Below are 19,582 nucleotides of genomic sequence, written 5' to 3' on the forward strand. Positions count from 1 at the left end.
AGTCAGCACAGTCCTTGCAGTTGTGGTTCATTCCCAGACATAGACATCTTCCTGTGACATTTTGACAAGGCTTGAAATCCACATGGTTGTTAGAGGACATGCCCCTAGCACACTGGGAGCAATAGCTCAGAAAAGGTCAGAAACATTGGTCAAAAAGTACCTGAGGTAGCTCTCCGGATCAAGAACAGATGTCAGTGAAATTGGGTGGTGCCTGTTTAGGTACCATGCACATCACTTCTGATGCACACAACGTTGATGATGAGCCGCCGATGCCAGCTACCAACACGCAGAGCTCCTGTCAAGATTTTTCAGATCCAGTCTGATGTCAGGGGAATATACTAAGGTGAGGAATCTGTTGTTAGAAGTCTCTATCACAAGTACATCTTTATGATTGTTCTATTGTGTCAAGTCACAAATGGAAAATGTAGAAATGAAACCAAAATAAAGGTTGAAGTTTTAGTTGGTACATGAGGTGCATCCACATATTAAACACAGGGGCCAGATTCACTATCCCCATTTTACTACGAATCAGAACCATTTTGAAATTTAAAAAAGAAAAGTTCAGGATTCTGTAAACAAGTAAAACTTCTAATAATTGCATTTTTTGTTTCATTTGAGAATGCACCTCACAGCAAACCAACACACAAAGTGAGAACATTATCTTTCTAATAAGACTCACTCACTAAAATTGTCCTATTCAAGACAGTAACTCTGAAGACAAACAACAATGAGACAGTAACAGCATAGGTGAAGTGTATCTCTGTGTGCTTTTTATGTTTACATTTCGCAGGTTGAGGTTTAGGGGATATTGTCCTTACAGGGGGTCCCGCCTGTCCAGCACTGCCTTTCTTCCCTGGTCGGCCAGATTTACCCTGCGAAAAACAACAGTAAAGTTAATTTATGATGATAAGAACTTTGCACCATAAGTAGTGGGAATCTATAAACTTACCCCTAATCCCCACTATTAAGAAACTCCCTTCTATTACTTTGTAATGTGATAGCATCTCATATTGAATATACAGATTTACCTTTTGAGATTTACATATTAAGTACAGGGTCTGGTCAAGGCTCAATCAAAAGTTACTTACATTTTGTTAACGTTGTTTCTAGTAGATACTCTATCTACCTGCTGATTGCTCATTATCACCAATGCTTACATTTACTACACTGGACCCAGAAACTTGAAATATCTCTCCTGTATCAGCAAGGTGGTACCTTAGCTCTGTCTTGGCTCCTCCCTAGCTGTCACGCCATGGAGCCATATAAGTTGCTATTTGGCATGCTGATATCAGTTCCCATCTTTTTTTTTTTACCTACCCTCACAGGCAGAAAAAAGCCCTATGAGAGAATTAGCAAGGCAGAATAGAAAAGCTGCCAAAAAACAAACTAAAACATGACATCCATCCTTCAAGGCAGGGATGTGGGGAGGAACAGTAGGGAATCTGTAAGTAGATAGGGTATCTACCAAAAACACCTTAATAGCCACTTAAAGGCACAGCATGCTCAATGTGTAATCACATAAGCAGGGACTTTCCTCACTGAACAGTAACTGCAACCACAGGCTAAGCACATGTGCCAAGGGGAGAGCTATCACAGCCCCAGGGTAACAGTCACCATCCATAGTCCAACACACACCAGGGCACCCCCACACTGCAGCAAGAGAAAACCGTCATCGATAAGGCCAGCAAGTACCGTAAAACACTGGACAGAGGAATCAAGAGGCCTGTATGAGCTCAATAGTATGAGTGTTTTGAAGCAAGTATACCCTCACATCCACCTGCCAAGAGAATTACAAAACAGGATACCAAAAATACCCGGGGTCAGATGGCACCGCCACTTAAGGTGAACAATTCCAGCTGGATGCAAAGCAAGAAAAAGTACAGCAGTACAACAGAGAGATGTGAAGTAGCTGACAGGTAAAAAAGGTCACAGACTCATCGCCACTTTTGAATAACCAACAGAGTAAATAGCAGTTATTACAGGGTCTCCAAGACTATGCCAGTACTCTAACACCAAAAACATGCAAGGTCTAGATAGTCATGCACCCAAAAGTCTAAACGAGGACAACCCAGGAACTGTTGAGTTCACATGCAAGCACATGCAAATGGAAATGCAGCCACACAGTGAAGAACTAAACGCCAGCCAAGGAGCTGCCCCATCTGAGGAGCACCTAAGAGGAGACGCCTCAGCAGCTCTCACATATAGCACAGGACTCCATTGTAGGAGGCTGGCCTGGTTTGTAGTGGGCACCACAGGTACTTACACCTTATAACAGGTCCAATTATCCCTTATTAGTGAAATGTAGTCAGTGTTTAGAAGCCAGGTTGTCTAGAGGTAGCTGTAGGCAGAACAGCTAAAGCTGAACTAGGAGACATGCAAAGCTCTTGCAATAACGCTGTAGTCACACAGTACTCACACACATGAAAGACAATACTCAGGCCCTCATTCTAACCCCGGCGGTCTCAGACCGCCGGGGCCAGGGTCGGCGGGAGCACCGCCGACAGACCGGCGGTGCCCCGCAGGGCATTCTGACCGCGGCGGTTTGGCCGCGGTCAGAAAGGGTAAACCGGCGGTCTCCCGCCGGTTTACCGCTGCCCTTAGAATCCCCCATGGCGGCGCAGCTTGGGGTTTCTGACACCCCCTACCGCCATCCTGTTCCTGGCGGTTCGCCCGCCAGGAACAGGATGGCGGTAGGGGGTGCCGCGGGGCCCCTGGGGGCCCCTGCCGTGCCCATGCCAATGGCATGGGCACGGCAGGGGCCCCCGTAAGAGGGCCCCGCTTGTATTTCACTGTCTGCATAGCAGACAGTGAAATACGCGACGGGTGCAGTAGCATCCGTCGCACCTTCCCACTCCGCCGGCTCGATTACGAGCCGGCTTCATGGTGGGAAGGTCGTTTTCCCCTGGGCTGGCGGGAGGCCTTTTGGAGGCCGCCCGCCAGCCCAGGGGAAAACTCAAAATACCCGCCGCGGTCTTCTGACCGCGGTACGGTATTTTGGCGGCTCCCGCCGGGCGTGCGGTGACCGCGCCCGGCGGGAGTCAGAATGACCCCCTCAGTGTTGCCAAAAATAAAGGTACTTTATTTTAGTGACACAAGGCCAAAAATACTTTGGAGACTATACTCCCTTATGAGGTAAGTAAATTACACAATATACACAGTAGTAACCAAAAACAGGTAAGTAAGCAGTCAGAAAATAGTGCAAATAGTGAAAATCACAATAGGTTGCATTGGGCCTAGGGGGAACACAAACCATATACTAAAATAGTGGAATGTGAAAGTTGGTTTCCCACTTAGGCAAGTGTAGTGTATAGAGGGGCACTGGGGGTGTAAGAAAACACCAAAGGTAAGTAAATTACCCCACCCCAGAGTCCATGAAAGCAGGAGTAAAACACAGCAAGTTTCCTAAAACACACTAGAAGTCGTGGTAGAAGACAGTGCAAGAACCAGAAGAGACTGCAAGACACCAATGATGGATTCCTGGACCTGAAGACCTGTGGAAGAAGAGAACCAAGTCCAAGAAGCACTGAAGAGTCCAGGGAGAACAGGAGCCCTGCAAACCCGGATGAAGGTGCAAAAGGAGAACCACCAGTGAGGAGACAAAGTCAGTATTTCACCAAAGAAGTTTGATGTGGATTCCTGGTTGGTGCAGGAGATGTCCCACGCCAGATGGATAAATGCAGTCTGGTTTGTGTTGCTGGATTCCACCAACAAGCCTTGGTAAACATAAAACTCATGTTTTGCAAAAAATGGCTCTGCCCGGTGCCCAGGAGGGACCAAGTCAACTCTACCCAACCAAGCCGGGGAGACAGAGGGGGCCTTCAGCAACTCAGAGAGCCCTCCGAAGACCAGGCAGCACGCACAGGAATCCCACAGCATGGGGACAAAGGATTTGCAAATGTGGTCATTTCAGCACTACACAAAGGGATCCTACGCCGCCGGAGAACAACTCAAGGAGGTGAGCATCATAGGCTAGGGTGCTGGGGCCCTGGGATAGGCTGTGCACAAAGGAATTCTTGGGAAAGCACACAAAAGCCCTAGAATTTCAAAAAACACAGTGCATATGGGTACTGTCTGGCACAGGGAGGCAAGGTCTTACCTCCACCAAATTTGGACAGCTGGACCATTGGACAGTCAGGGTCATTTTAGTCCACCACCTGTGTGCCAGGATCCACGTTCGTCATCAGGAGAGAGGACCCAGAGTACCAGTCGTCACTGCAGAGAAGTACCTGCTGAAGCAGGGAAGTGACTCCGTGACCCCTCAGGAGGTTCCTTTGCTTCTTCTGGTGCAGAATGAAGACAGGCAGTCCTCGGACCATGCACAACATGGAAAGTGTTGCAGTTGCTGGTAGGAGCTGAAGTTCCAAGGTCGTAGAACTCGTCTTTGCTTCTTTGTTGCAGTTTTGTAGAGTTCATGGAGCAGTCAGCGGTTGATCAATTGGTAGAAGATGAAGTAAAGGACACAGAGGAGTCCTGCTGGAGTCTTGCAATCTGAAGAAACACCCACAGGAGAGACCCTAAATAGCCCTCAGATGGGGATTGATTACCTAAGAAGGTATGGACCTATCAGGAGGTCACCTGCTGGCACTCGCCACTCAGATACTCCCAGAGTTCCCTGACCATCCTGAAAACAAGATGGCAGAACCCAGGGACACTCTGGAGGAGCTCTGGGCACCACCGCTGAGGTGGTGATGGACAGGGGAGTGGTCACTTCACTTTCCTTTGTCTACTTTTGTGCCAGAGCAGGGACTGGGGGTCCCTGAACTGGTGTAACACCCATCCCCTAAAGGAAATGCATTGTTCTGCCTTCCTGGGATTGAGCTGCTTAAGCCCCAGGAGGGCATAAGCCTGTCTATGAGGTGGGAGCAGCTGGGGCTGCAGTGGAAACCTCAGAGAGCTGGTTTGGCAGTACTGGGGGTCCACGGTGGAGCCTCCAGGGTGCATGGAATTGCCCCCCAATACCAGAATCAGATTTGGGGTGCACTTTCCAGTTCCTAGACACCTCACATAGCCATATTCGGAGTTACCAATGTGAGGCTATATATAGGTATTGACCTACATATAGTGCACACTTATGATGGCGTCCCCGCACTCACGATGTCTGGGAAAATGGGCCTGGATGACGTGGAGGCACCTCTACTAGTGCAGGGGTGCCCTCACACACAGGTACTATGCACCTAGCCTTCAGGGTCTTAAGGTTAGTCATATAGGTGACTTATAAGTGACCTGGTGCACTGAAAATGGCTGAAATGGCAGTCATGAAGAAGTGTTTGAATGAGTTCCTTATGGGTGGCAAAAGAAATGCTGCAGCCCATAACAATCTCCTTGAACCCCAATGTCCTGGGTACCTAGGTACCATATACTACGGACTTATAATGGGGGGTCCAGTATACCAATTTGAAGTGGAATACTGGGTTACCAGTATGTAAGTACACATTTGAAATCAGAGAGAGCATAAACACTAGAGTTCTGGTTGGCAGGACTCCAGTGGCACAGTTAAGTGTACTGACAAAAACAGGGAAAAGACTGACAAGTAGGCTACAACCTATGAGCACTGGGGTCCTGACTAGCAGGATCCAAGTGACACAGTAAAAACACACTGACAAACAGGCCAAAAATATGGGTAACCATGCTATAAAGAGGCTACTTTCTCACATCCATCAGAACAAAAGAACACAAAATCCAAAAGATAAAAATACACAGAAATGAACACCAAGGCATCCAAGAGAAGAAAGCATCAAAGTGCAGCAAAAAAAGAATTCTCGGATATCCTACACATAAGTCAACCACCATAGAGACAAACAGCACTGGGGCCAACTGCTCTCAGCTCACCAAACTAGGAGGAACCACACATATAGGCCCTCATTACAACCCTGGCGGTCAGTGTAAAAGCGACGGTAATACCGCCAACAGGCCGGTGGGAAAAAAAATTGAATTACGACCTTGGCGGTTACCGCAATGCAAAACCGCCACTTTTACACACCGACCACCAGGGTGGTAATAACCGCTGGGCTGGAGACTTCGGTCTCCAGCCTGGCGGCCGTCACTAGACCACCAGCGGTATCAGTGGGGTCTTGTACCGCCACAAAATCGATTGCGGTTGCGTTCCCTGGCACTGATTGGGGTCTAACCCTCCCCCTTGTCCTCGTCCTCCCCCAACACCCACGGCCCCCCTACCACTCCCCCAAAAGATGGTAGGACCACCCCACCCCGCCCCCCCACAGAAACCCCCTCACACACCCCCGCACACCCCTACACGCATGCTCACACCACTCATACACATACATGCACACATACACGCACACATACATGCACACAGACATATACGTCACATTTCCCATACACACACTACGCCCCCGCATGCACACACGCACTCACACAACCCCTCTACACACTCACACGCACACCCCCATGCACGCACACACCAGAAAACATCCCCCCCGCCCCCCTCCTGTAACCGACGATCACCTTACCTGTTCCGGTGATCCTCCGGGAGGGAACGGGATCCATTGAGGGTGCTCCGCCGCCAGCACCCCATGACCAGAACACCACCATGCCGAATACTGGGACGTAATTCGGTGGGCGGTGTTCTGATGACGTGGCGGTGGAGGTGGAGCAGCCTCCACTTCACTGCCGACACCCAGTATGGCTGCTGGTGGCTCTCCGTCCGAAAAAGGGCGGAGGGCTGCCAGCAGCCTTGATACGGTTGGTAGAAGACCACCACCACTGGGGGTCTTTAGCCCAGAGTAACCTTGGCGGTCTTAGAAAAAGACCACTGAGGTTGAAATGAGGGCCATAATCTGCTATGTGCAGCCCTGCCAAATTCTACTGTGACAGCAAAGGGGAGGAGGGGCAGGCTGGAGACCTCATCGACATGGTCCATTGTAAAAAACAAACCCTACTATGCAGAGGGGAACCACAGAGCCCAGAGTATGCTGGGCATTAAAATAACACAACAATTACTGCAGTAAGGCTATACCAGCCCAGGCCACAGTGCTCAGCAAATTAATTCTGTAAGGAAAGCTCTCCCCGGGTGCTCCATAAAAGGTCCTAAGGCCATCCACGGCAAATGCTAGGTCCAAATATGGGACTGTTCCATTAGGTCGTCTTCCCAAAACAGCTATAGTAAAAAGAGAACCAGAAATGTCCAACTACTAAAGCAGACAGAAAACAAAAAAGTGTAAAAATGAAGCACTGACACAACAATGATGCAACAGCTCTCATGGAGCACATAGGCCATCACCAACAAAGATCCCTGCAGAATAAATGGTAATGAACTGCGTTTAACCATCATCCAAGATAAAAGAACAGCAAGAGCACATTTCATGACTGATATGCACTGCTCCTCTGCAAAAAGGCAATGATGATACGCAACTAACATCAATAACAATCAATCCTGGGAAAAGGATGAACCTGTTACTCCCAATCCAGGCACATATCATCTTCATCAGATATCTGTCAATAGTGACCAGTGCACAGGCCTGGCATTATGTGGAAATTTCTAACCTCATAACCACAAAACCCATAAACTAGAAACAGGGCACAAGTCCTAAAAAAATAAGTTTGGGGACTAACCTAGATAGACAATGTGCAAGTGGCATCACAGTGCATGACACCATGGCACGTCATATTGCACATGGCATGACAGGTATTGACATCAAAGGAAGTGGCATCACAAGCTATGACTTTCCAGGAAGTTGCATCAAAAGTAGTCACATCCGATCTTAAGACCTCACATATCTGTTCAGCAGGTCTATCATGAGTACATTTGAGCACATTACAAGTATACATTCAAACCATCCTGATATAGGCAGAAGACTCACACTTTTGTAAGCTACACATAAAACAATGTTTCCTTTAGTCAGCCTAAAGCTTACTTTACCCAAGGATTGAACAAACTAACTCCACCACCAGCCTACTCAACCAGGTAAAATATTCCATATGTAGCACATTTCCATGTCAATGTGATTGCTTTAGCTCTTTGCACTCTCCAGAGGTAAGACTCCTCTCTTACGCAAATTATTCATACTTGGCTTTAACCACCTGTACTCGTTTTAGGAAATTGGGGCTCATTTTTCACCTCCAGACCATGACCCACAGCAAGATAGAAAGACAGAAAGGGAAAAAAGGAAATAGAGAGATAAGAAAACAGCGATGGAGGCAAAAAACACTTGTATGCCAAAAAGTAAGGGATCCACAAATACTCGCGACCGCTCAATCCAGGTTGCCTGTCTGTAGATCCGGAGCTGTGTGGTAAGCATTGACCCTTAGGTACTTAAAGGAGTCATAATTCCACTGACGACATGGATCAATCTCAACTCCTCTATTTGTGGGAGGGTATGGTGCCAGTGGGAACAGACACAACTTGGGCCAGTTAACCTGCAAGTCAGAGGCCTCGCCAAAAGTCTCCAGAAGTTGCATGAGTACCTGAAGTGTGGCTCATACATCGCAGAGATAGATAAGTGCATCATCTGCTTATAAAGAAATGACATGATAGTTTCCCAGTTCTGGAATTTCCCAGCTCGCTCACTCGCGCATGTAGCAAGTAAGGGGCTCCATTGCCAAGGCAAATATAAGCGGTGACAATGGACAACCCTGGAATGTCCCTCTCTGTATAGCGAAGCTATGTGATATCACCCATCCTGTTTTTAGTCTAGCTATTGGTGCTGCGTACAATGTGTGAACCCACTTCAGAAATCGTGGTACAACTCCCATGGCCTTAAGACTTGAGAAGGATGAAATCCCAGCCCAGGGTATTAAAGGCTTTCTCAATGTCTAGTGAGACTGTCACCCGATCGAGTGCATCTGGTAGGGTGTTGTGGATGAGTCGTAACAGGCGACGTATGTTAAGGGAAGTACAACGGCCTGGTATAAAGCCTGACTGATCAGTATGAACTAGTGTCTGTACCACAGGGAGAAATTGATTCGCCAGGATCTTACCCAGGATCTTACAGTCCAGGTTCAATAATGAGAGGGGTAGATACAACTTGACATCTAGGGGGTCATGTCCCAGTTTAGGTAATACCACTATTAAAGCCTCACGTAGGGAGGCCGGCAAGCTACCTCATTCTAATGCTTCCTTAAATACCTCAAAGAGACGTCGTGTTATAGCTGTGGAGTACGTAGCATAGCATTCAATCAGTAAGCCATCCTTTTGACAGATGGCCGCCTTGATTTTGTCTATTTGGAGGGGCTCCTCAGTTGTATCGCGTTGGTTGGTGGAGAGTTTAGGGATTGATACCCTTGCCAGGAACTCCTGCGCACAATTTGGATTTGGAACTGCTGGTCTTGTGCATAGCTCACTGTGGTAATCCCGGAACGCGTAATTTATTGCTGTCTGTGAGGTGACTACCGTGCCATCAGCCAGGTGAATCACCATAGTAGGATTACTACGGTGTTCTCCCCGGAGAAGCCAAGTAAGCAACCTACCCGAGTGATCCCTGTGCGCGTGTTGCAAAGTCGTCCGCTTATAGAAGTCATGGTGGCTCAGGGTAGCTTCTGCCTCATTACAATGGAGGCGTTGTTGTCGAAGCCACAAGGGCAATACTAGTTGATTAGCAACCCATGTTTCTGTTTGTCACAAGTCGCGTTCTGCATTAGAGAGGTCACGCACCAGCTGCCGCCTGACTTCCCAGGAGGCCACCATACCGTGGCTGCAGATCACCACCTTATGCGCCTCCCATTCTATGGCTCGAGAGGAAGCAGATCCAGCGTTCGTTTCAAAGAATTGTTGAATGCATTGTAATAGTGTGTTGCGAAATAGTGGATCTAAGAGGGCTTCAGATTGAAGGAGCCAGCTGGGAATAGCAGGGCATTGTGCGCCCCAGTTCAGAGTCAACACCAACGGACTAAGGTCTGAATGTGGTTGTGCTTCTGACTGAGTCAGCAGGGGGCCAGTTTGGGTATTACAGAAGAGGATATCAATCCTAGTATGTAGGTCATGCACAGGTAAGTACTCATGTTCTTGCCGATGAACCAAATGCCACAAGTCATGTAGGTGCATATGTGTGCTCCAGGACTGAAAATGCCAGGAAGTGCGGATGCACGTAGCAGAAGGTAGGGGGTGAGGTGTGATCAGTCGAGATAAAGTTCTAGAACACAATTAATATTACATATCGACCTTCTGTGTCTGTTCTCTGGGCAGTCGGTGCCAAGGGAAGACCCGGGGCTATCCAGATAAGAACCCTGTGCGTATGCCAATGTGATAGTACCATATGTCTGACCCTGCCACCTGGCCCGTAAAGGTTCCAGTTCTGGAGCCACAAGGTGTGTCTCTTGAAGCACTGCAAAGTTTATCTTCCTATAGCGTTTAGTGAGGGATGCCATGCCCTGTACATTCCATGTCATAATTCTGTATTGCGGAGCGTGATCCATGGTTAAGTTGTCAGGCATTGTGTCTAATACAGTAAGTGCAGGAGGAGCCTGTTAAGCAGCCAGTACCTCACCACCCCCCCTGTGACCCTCCTTCCCCACAGAGAGACCCACCTCCATTGATCACCCACAGCATCAGTGTCCAAAATACAGGGTAACAGCCCTGTGTCCAGTGAAACATGTCAAGGCAATATAGAACAAATAAACGAAAGGAATAACTCCCCAACAAAAATTCCCCTTGGGCTAAAACCGCATGGTATGCTGCCCATTGAACATAGATATTCACATAGTATCATTTGGAATAGTAATGTATCAAAGAACTTGTCCACTTTGGCATGGTGTGGGGACGTGACTTGCGGATAGATTGCAGAGTTCCCCGCATGGGCCCAGGGCGTAGTGTGGAAGGCGTTGAATATTTATTCACATCTCAACATCATGTGTTGGTGACAGGTGCACACGGGATCGAGCAGTAACAGTGACCCAGCATTTAAGGTATAAGGAAGTCATATAAGGTCATCTGGGAGTGACGTGGGGTACTTCGGTGCTGCAGATTGAGGATGTTTCTGAGTCTCCAATCTCGGATCTGGATTCTCTTGGGGAATTCTCTTGGGGTGTTGGAGCGCAGGGCGGTGAATGAGTTGGTCTGATGCAGCACCACTGCCTCAATTGGTTGTGTCTGTTCTGCCACTATCTGTTCCAAGTCAGGCTGGTTTCATGGCATTTTCCTGCGGTGTCGCTTAGGCTTAGGTGTCATCCATGTGCCTCCATAATCCTCGTTCCCAAGAGTCGCGGCTAGGCCCTTGGCATGTAACCAGGTCCATATATCCTCCGGTGTCTGGAAAATATGTGAGTTCTCACCATCAATGACAAAGTTTTGCTGGGAAGAGGAGAGCATATTTAATGTGCAGCTCGCGTGGTCTCTGTTTAACTTTTGTGTAGGAGCCACGTCTACATTGCACCTCCATAGTGTAGTCTGGGTGTGCCGATATAGTGGCTTTTTCGAAGTGCCAAGGGCCTTTGGTGCGGGACAGCTGGAGAACAAGGTCTCGAAGTTTAATAAATGGGCAATGAGAGGATGTGTTAGCGCTCCCGCTTTAGGAGGGTGTCCCGGGATGCGATGAGCTCTTTCCACCAAGAACAAAGGAGGTATCTTGTCCTTCAACGTCGTGTTCATAAGCCACTCTTGTGAGAGAATGTCTCCTTGTTGCAGTACCCCCCCACTTTTTGCCTGGAGTGCACTAGGATCCTTCTAACCAGGTTCCCAGTGCCAGTGTCCTTTCTCTAAAACATTGTAAAAGTATTTGGATACACCTTTAGCTACCACTATAAGTCCCTAGTAAAAGGTTCTTAGGTACCTAGTGCATGGGGTACTATGGTTAAGCCCCTGAGGGCAGAAGCACTGATTGTGCCACCCTCAAGGGCCATGCATCCAGATGCACCCAGCACTGCCATAGCAGGCTGAATGTCCTGGTGCAAACCTAAAATACAAATGCGACAAGGCACACTCCCTGTGTGCCCTGTCCACCCCACACTGCATATGTTATGCGTAAGTCACCCTTCTAGCTGGACTTCCATCCCTAAGGCAGGATGTACCATACTATATATGTAAGGGCATAATTGCATGAGCAATATGCCCCCACTCTGCCCTTGCCAAACCTGGGACATAGTGAGTGAATAGAGCAGCCATTTTAATTTATGTGCTGGTCACAGGTCAATACGAATTCCCCAGATACATAATGGCTACTCTGAACCCTGGGTTGTTTGGTATCAAACAGTTCAGAATGATAAATCCAAACTGGTGCCAGTACTGGATGTATTATAAAATGTACGAGGGGTCACCTTAGAGGTGCCCCCTGCAAAACTGAACTATCCTAGTATGGTTGCTAACTGGTTCCAGCAAGCCTGCCACATCAAGTCAGCCAATATACAAAACTGGGGGATAGCCCTGTACCTCTGGTTTGTAAAATAATGCCCTTCCTGGGTGGAGGAGCTAACGCCCCCTCCCTCAGGAATGTGCACTGCCCTGGCAGTGAGCTTCAAAGGGCTACCACCCTTGAAACTCGCCCCCCAGGCCTGCTGCTAGCAGCAGATGGACTCCCCCTTTGCAAACCCACACTTCTGGAGGAAGAAAAGATGGGAAAACCACACAAAGGGTAGGAGGAGTGGTCTCACTGAGCATGCAAAACCCCTAGGGGCTTGCAGGTGAAGTGGACACTCCCTTTCATTTTCCTCCATGTAGGATGGCAGTAAAATAGCCAATTAGGTTTAGGGAAGTGACCCTTCCCACAATAAGTGGTCACTGTAGTGTGTGTAGCCACCCAAGGGTAAGTGTCCCATTGGACACTACCAGGTTCCCTCCAAGACCTGGAACTCCCTCCCCACCAACCTACGCAAGACCCAGGACCTCCTAACTTTCAGAAAGCACCTCAAGACATGGCTTTGTGAGAAGTAAACAGCAACCCCCCCCTCCTCCAGCGCCTTGAGACCCTAACGGGTGAGTAGTGCGCTTAGTAAATTTTTTGATTGATTGATTGATACAGCAAATGCTTAGCACATCTCCAGGATTAGCTTAACTGCTCGAACAGATAACTTAAAAATAGAAGCATTAGGTGGTCTAATTTTTACCTCTGGAAACCAATGTGTGGTTGCCTGGAACCCCTGCATAGTGTGCCTAGTTTTGCACACTACATAGAGGGCCAGCCTCTGATAACTCTTCTAAGAAACGTTTGGCACAAGGAAGTTCTGCTCTCTCAGGAAAGCCAATAAATCGAAGGTTATTGCGCCATGAGTGCCCCTCAGCATCTTCTGCCCTGTGGTGTAGAGAGGAGATCTCTTCTTGCATAGTCGAGATTTTAGTCTGCAGTTCCCTGACAGTTGGTGACAAAGTTTGTATGATCACTTCTGTCTGACTGACCCTATCTGTGAGCTTGCGGTGGTCTGTTCTTAGGAGATTCACAGTTAAAGACCCAGGGTCAATTTTGGCCTGAAGGGAAGTTTTGATGTCTAGTATGGCATGTAGGATCTTCTTAAACTTTTCAGAGTGACTGTGAAGTGTGGACTCAAGGTGATGAAAGTTATCCAGATGCACAAGTGGCCCTGGGGAGGAGATATCTCCTGCTGTCACCACATCCCCCATTGATTTGGAGGGATGTGTTTCCCCATGGCGGCATCAGGTAGGGATGACCCACTACAAAATCCTCTGAGCTGCGTGTATCAGGGGCAGTCACAAAAAAAGCCTTGGGCTTCAATCCCAGGGAGGGAAGTGCCTACCTGCGTAAAAGCTCTGCACTGGTTTGTTGTCCTCCACCAATAGGCACGCCGTTGATTTCCTATCAGTCTGTGCCAACTTCACCTTTCAAGCAGGGCGATAGTCCATTTTTTCCAAGGGCGTGCACATGACTCGGGCTCCCTGCGGCCCAATTCCACCATTGTCCGGGACGCTGGAAAGGACGCCAGTTAGGACTCCGTCACCCCCGCTGGACACAGCAATGTCATGCCGGTCGTCCGTGCAGTCCCCACCAGCTTGCCATATTCACACCATCCTTCCGTACTCGTCTTATGGCCCCACTGTCACTGCTAGCAGCACTGTACTTGTGTTTGATTATCGCTGCATCGGAGGCATTCTCTCCCGCTGAACTTGCTTCCCGTGTGCTCTGGTATATAGCTGCAGGTGGACTCTCACAGGGGTCCCTCCTCACCCTGTGTCCTTCCGCGTCTGCTGAGCTCCAGTAGTCCATTAGCGCCTCCTTCCACCTTGGACCTACCAGTCGACCGGTGCAGTGAGCATGCCCTCGTCCATCTCACCGCTGATCTGTGCACAGCTAGGCCTCGTCGCAGCAGCGGCTCAGTCCACAACACCACTGCAGTCCTGCACCGCCACAACAGCCGCTGCAATGACTTCCGGATCTGGGTCTGTCTTTCTGACCCTGCGATGGCCCACTCTCTCCCGGTTAGGATTCAGCCGAGCGGCACACCGCCAATGATCGAAGCGGGTGGCACGGACTCACTCACCGTCTCGTGGGCCCATGAGCAAGGGAGTCCCGCCATGCAGCCATTCCAACTGGATTTAAATATACTCCTTCCTGTGCACTCAGGGACCTCTGCTTGCCGATTAATCCTTAGCAGCAGGCCCATCTGTCCTCGAGATCAGGATAATTGCTGGGCCCTGCGCAGAGCTCTTTTGCTAGGGTCCGACGCGGTTGTCATCTTGGCCACGCTCCCCAAGCATATGCAATTCCAGTCCCAACTAGCACTTTCAAAATAATAGTGGCCTTCAGGTGGAAATATTACTAATATGCATAGAAAAACTACGGAAGTGGGGAGATGTAGGAACAGCGAGAGGCAACACTACAAATTGTGGCAAGTAATCAGAATCTACACTAGACAATGCTTGCTAATAAGAACTTTGCGTAGTCTAGACAAGTTACACTGTCAACATGGCACACTGGAGATGGACTACTTAACCTACTTGCTTACAGCAACACTGACCTGTGGGCTCCCCTAGTCATTGTGAGCTCATCCTGAGAAAGCCAGCCCTAAGTAAGCACACATGCTCTTAAATTTTATACACAGCACAACTCTGAATTACATTAGTCTCTCAGACCTAAGTTTATCATACCAACAAAACTACCCTGATTTAGGGCCAGATGTAGCAAAGCTTTAGCGACTCGCAAATGGCGAAAATCGCCGTTTGTGAGTCGCTAAAGACACTTTGCTATGTGAAATGCATTTTGCGAGTCGGAACCGACTCGCAAAATGCATTTCCGAGTCGCAAATAGGAAGGGGTGTTCCCTTCCTATTTGCGAGTCGCAGTGGTATGCGATTGCGGTCGCAAATGAAAGCGCAGTTACCATCCACTTGAAGTGGATGGTAACCCAGTCGCAAACGGGAAGGGGTCCCCATGGGACCCCTTCCCCTTTGTGTCTGGACCAAAAAATAATTTTTCAGAGCAGGCAGTGGTCCAATGGACCACTACCTGAGAATCAAACAAAAGCACCTAGGAAGAAAGTCATAGGATTTGGGCGCTCACAGTGAGTCCATATAATAGCATTAACATTCCAATTGTGGCATGGTGCTCCTGGCAAAAGGATCTTCCTTAATCCTCCAATGTTTCACGGGAAACTAACAGTGAAAAAGACAACTGTCAGGGCACTCATGATCATACGATTAGAAGTTGGTGATGTATAGAATCTTCAGTGTGGAAAGGCAATCACACCATAAAAAGTTCAAATTCAATTTATTTCTTGAAGCAAAAGGTTCATCATAACAATAGAAGATCGTCCTTGAGTTCAATATTCATATATCGACCACTACCTGCCCTGAAAAATACCGAAACAAAAGGTTTTGGTTTATTTTTCAAAGTGCAGCTCGTTTTCCTTTAAGGAAAACGGGTTGCACTTTGAAAAAAAAAAACTGCTTTATTTAAAAGCAGTCACGGACATGGTGGTCTGCTGTTCCCAGCAGGCCACCATCCCCGTGTGTGCCCTGAATCGCTATGGGGTCGCAAATTGCGACCCACCTCATTAGTATTAATGAGGTGGGTCTTTGCGACCCCATAGCGACTCGCAGAAGGTGTCTGAGACACCTTTCTGCATCCCAAATTGCGACTTGCAATTTGCGAGTCGCAGGGACTCGCAAATTGCAAGTCGCAATTTGGGAATTTGCTACATCTGGCCCTTAGTGTGTTGTAATACAGTACATTACAAACTTTGCAACATCACTGCAGTAGGTAGGTATGATAAGGCAAAAAACAAGACCACCCATACCTCAGCAGAACTTGGCAAAATTTAACACAGCCAAATCCAGCGCTACCAAATTTCCAGAGCTGCACAAAAGCAACTTGTCTTCCTTTCTGGCAACAGCGCTTCAACATTTAGTGATTGCAACTGGTAAATGAAGCACTTAATTTCAAATGTTTGAAATCATTCTTCATTGTGGTGTGACAGATTTAGATACTTCTGAACAAAACTGAAATATTTGAGTCATGAAAGAGCAAGCAGGATTATGCAAAACGGTCCTTATTTGAAGTGAAAAGTGCACAGTTGTGGCATCTGCCTGCCACCCAAGCTTCAACCTCATTTGCCAAGAATTGAAGGCAAAGCATTAACCTTTGATGTAAAACAGCAGAAATAGGAAAAATTAAGAGATGTCCATTCTTGGCTGAATTCTGCAAAGTGAATGCAAAAAAACCTGTGTGCTGCCCATGACCTCCATATGACAGGTGGGAGCTGCGGTGATGATTGAGGGCTGACACCCTTCTGCATTGCTCTATCGAGAAAAGGGCCATTGCTCTGTGCAATGCTGCGACCTGAAAGGGCCGTTATCCTGTGTGCGCTGTCACAAACACCATATGCAAGGAGGGAGGCTGTGGTGAAGTGAGAGGGCTTTCACCCTGGAACAGCATGCAGCTGTGAAGGAGAAGCAAGCCATTACCCAAAAAAGGAAGAACAACGATTCAGCTACTCAACAATCCAGAAGGACTCAAGACCTGCTGCCGGATTCAGGGAGGCTTACCACATAGATGGAGGAGTGGGAGAACTCCTGCCACCTCTACCTCAGGATCCAGTCTTCTGCTCACCGCCAGGCCACAGACACATGCCGGGGAAATCCAAACCTCCACTCCAACGAGAGCAGATAAGACTGAATACTGGGCCGCAAGTGCTAGGCTAGCTCTGTCTGACACGCTACAGCATGAAGGTACTTTAACCTTTCTCAATGCCATCATGAGCTTCTAAGACATGAACTCAATAGCAGGGCCTAGCTAGAATGTCGCGTCATGTAAATAACCTTGATTTGATCCTTTTACAGGGAAGTGGAAGTCGAGAGCTGATCCAAGGAAAGCTAGTATGGCAGCCTAAGAAGACTGTATATAGTATTTGTACACAAAATACATGAGTGGATGTACAGGAATGCTAATGCACCACCCTTGCAGTGCCTACCAGATGCACACTAATGCAAGACAGTGTAATGCATTGCCTTTCATAAGTTTTTTTTGTTTGTATGTTTTTTTTATTTTTTTACAAAACCACACAAAAACTATCCAGTGAGTCTACTTCCTCTTTGTATGTGTGCTGCAGAATGCAGCATACATGCAATAAGGAAATAACAAGGAGAAATAAAGATGTTTCTCCTTTTTACACCAGCCTCAAGTAGACACACCAGTTTGGTGCAAACCTACGTTTACAAGTATTTATAAATATGGGTTTGTATGAAAATACAAGGGTGGATGCACGGGAACACCCAATCACCACCCATTTCAGCACTACACAAAGGGATCCTACGCCGCCGGAGAACAACTCAAGGAGCTGAGCATCATAGGCTAGGGTGCTGGGGCCCTGGGATAGGCTGTGCACAAAGGAATTCTTGGGAAAGCACACAAAAGCCCTAGAATTAAAAAAAACACAGTGCACATGGGTACTGTCTGGCACAGGGAGGCAAGGTCTTACCTCCACCAAATGTGGACAGCTGGACCTTTGGACAGTCAGGGTCATTTTAGTCCACCACCTGTGTGCCAGGATCCACGTTCGTCATCAGGAGAGAGGACCCAGAGTACCAGTACCACTGGGGGTCTTTAGCCCAGAGTAACCTTGGCGGTCTTAGAAAAAGACCACTGAGGTTGAAATGAGGGCCATAATCTGCTATGTGCAGCCCTGCCAAATTCTACTGTGACAGCAAAGGGGAGGAGGGGCAGGCTGGAGACCTCATCGACATGGTCCATTGTAAAAAACAAACCCTACTATGCAGAGGGGAACCACAGAGCCCAGAGTATGCTGGGCATTAAAATAACACAACAATTACTGCAGTAAGGCTATACCAGCCCAGGCCACAGTGCTCAGCAAATTAATTCTGTAAGGAAAGCTCTCCCCGGGTGCTCCATAAAAGGTCCTAAGGCCATCCACGGCAAATGCTAGGTCCAAATATGGGACTGTTCCATTAGGTCGTCTTCCCAAAACAGCTATAGTAAAAAGAGAACCAGAAATGTCCAACTACTAAAGCAGACAGAAAACAAAAAAGTGTAAAAATGAAGCACTGACACAACAATGATGCAACAGCTCTCATGGAGCACATAGGCCATCACCAACAAAGATCCCTGCAGAATAAATGGTAATGAACTGCGTTTAACCATCATCCAAGATAAAAGAACAGCAAGAGCACATTTCATGACTGATATGCACTGCTCCTCTGCAAAAAGGCAATGATGATACGCAACTAACATCAATAACAATCAATCCTGGGAAAAGGATGAACCTGTTACTCCCAATCCAGGCACATATCATCTTCATCAGATATCTGTCAATAGGGACCAGTGCACAGGCCTGGCATTATGTGGAAATTTCTAACCTCATAACCACAAAACCCATAAACTAGAAACAGGGCACAAGTCCTAAAAAAATAAGTTTGGGGACTAACCTAGATAGACAATGTGCAAGTGGCATCACAGTGCATGACACCATGGCACGTCATATTGCACATGGCATGACAGGTATTGACATCAAAGGAAGTGGCATCACAAGCTATGACTTTCCAGGAAGTTGCATCAAAAGTAGTCACATCCGATCTTAAGACCTCACATATCTGTTCAGCAGGTCTATCATGAGTACATTTGAGCACATTACAAGTATACATTCAAACCATCCTGATATAGGCAGAAGACTCACACTTTTGTAAGCTACACATAAAACAATGTTTCCTTTAGTCAGCCTAAAGCTTACTTTACCCAAGGATTGAACAAACTAACTCCACCACCAGCCTACTCAACCAGGTAAAATATTCCATATGTAGCACATTTCCATGTCAATGTGATTGCTTTAGCTCTTTGCACTCTCCAGAGGTAAGACTCCTCTCTTACGCAAATTATTCATACTTGGCTTTAACCACCTGTACTCGTTTTAGGAAATTGGGGCTCATTTTTCACCTCCAGACCATGACCCACAGCAAGATAGAAAGACAGAAAGGGAAAAAAGGAAATAGAGAGATAAGAAAACAGCGATGGAGGCAAAAAACACTTGTATGCCAAAAAGTAAGGGATCCACAAATACTCGCGACCGCTCAATCCAGGTTGCCTGTCTGTAGATCCGGAGCTGTGTGGTAAGCATTGACCCTTAGGTACTTAAAGGAGTCATAATTCCACTGACGACATGGATCAATCTCAACTCCTCTATTTGTGGGAGGGTATGGTGCCAGTGGGAACAGACACAACTTGGGCCAGTTAACC

The sequence above is a fragment of the Pleurodeles waltl genome, chromosome 4_2 (genome assembly GCF_031143425.1).
Source record: "Pleurodeles waltl isolate 20211129_DDA chromosome 4_2, aPleWal1.hap1.20221129, whole genome shotgun sequence".
In the NCBI taxonomy this organism is placed as follows: domain Eukaryota; kingdom Metazoa; phylum Chordata; class Amphibia; order Caudata; family Salamandridae; genus Pleurodeles; species Pleurodeles waltl.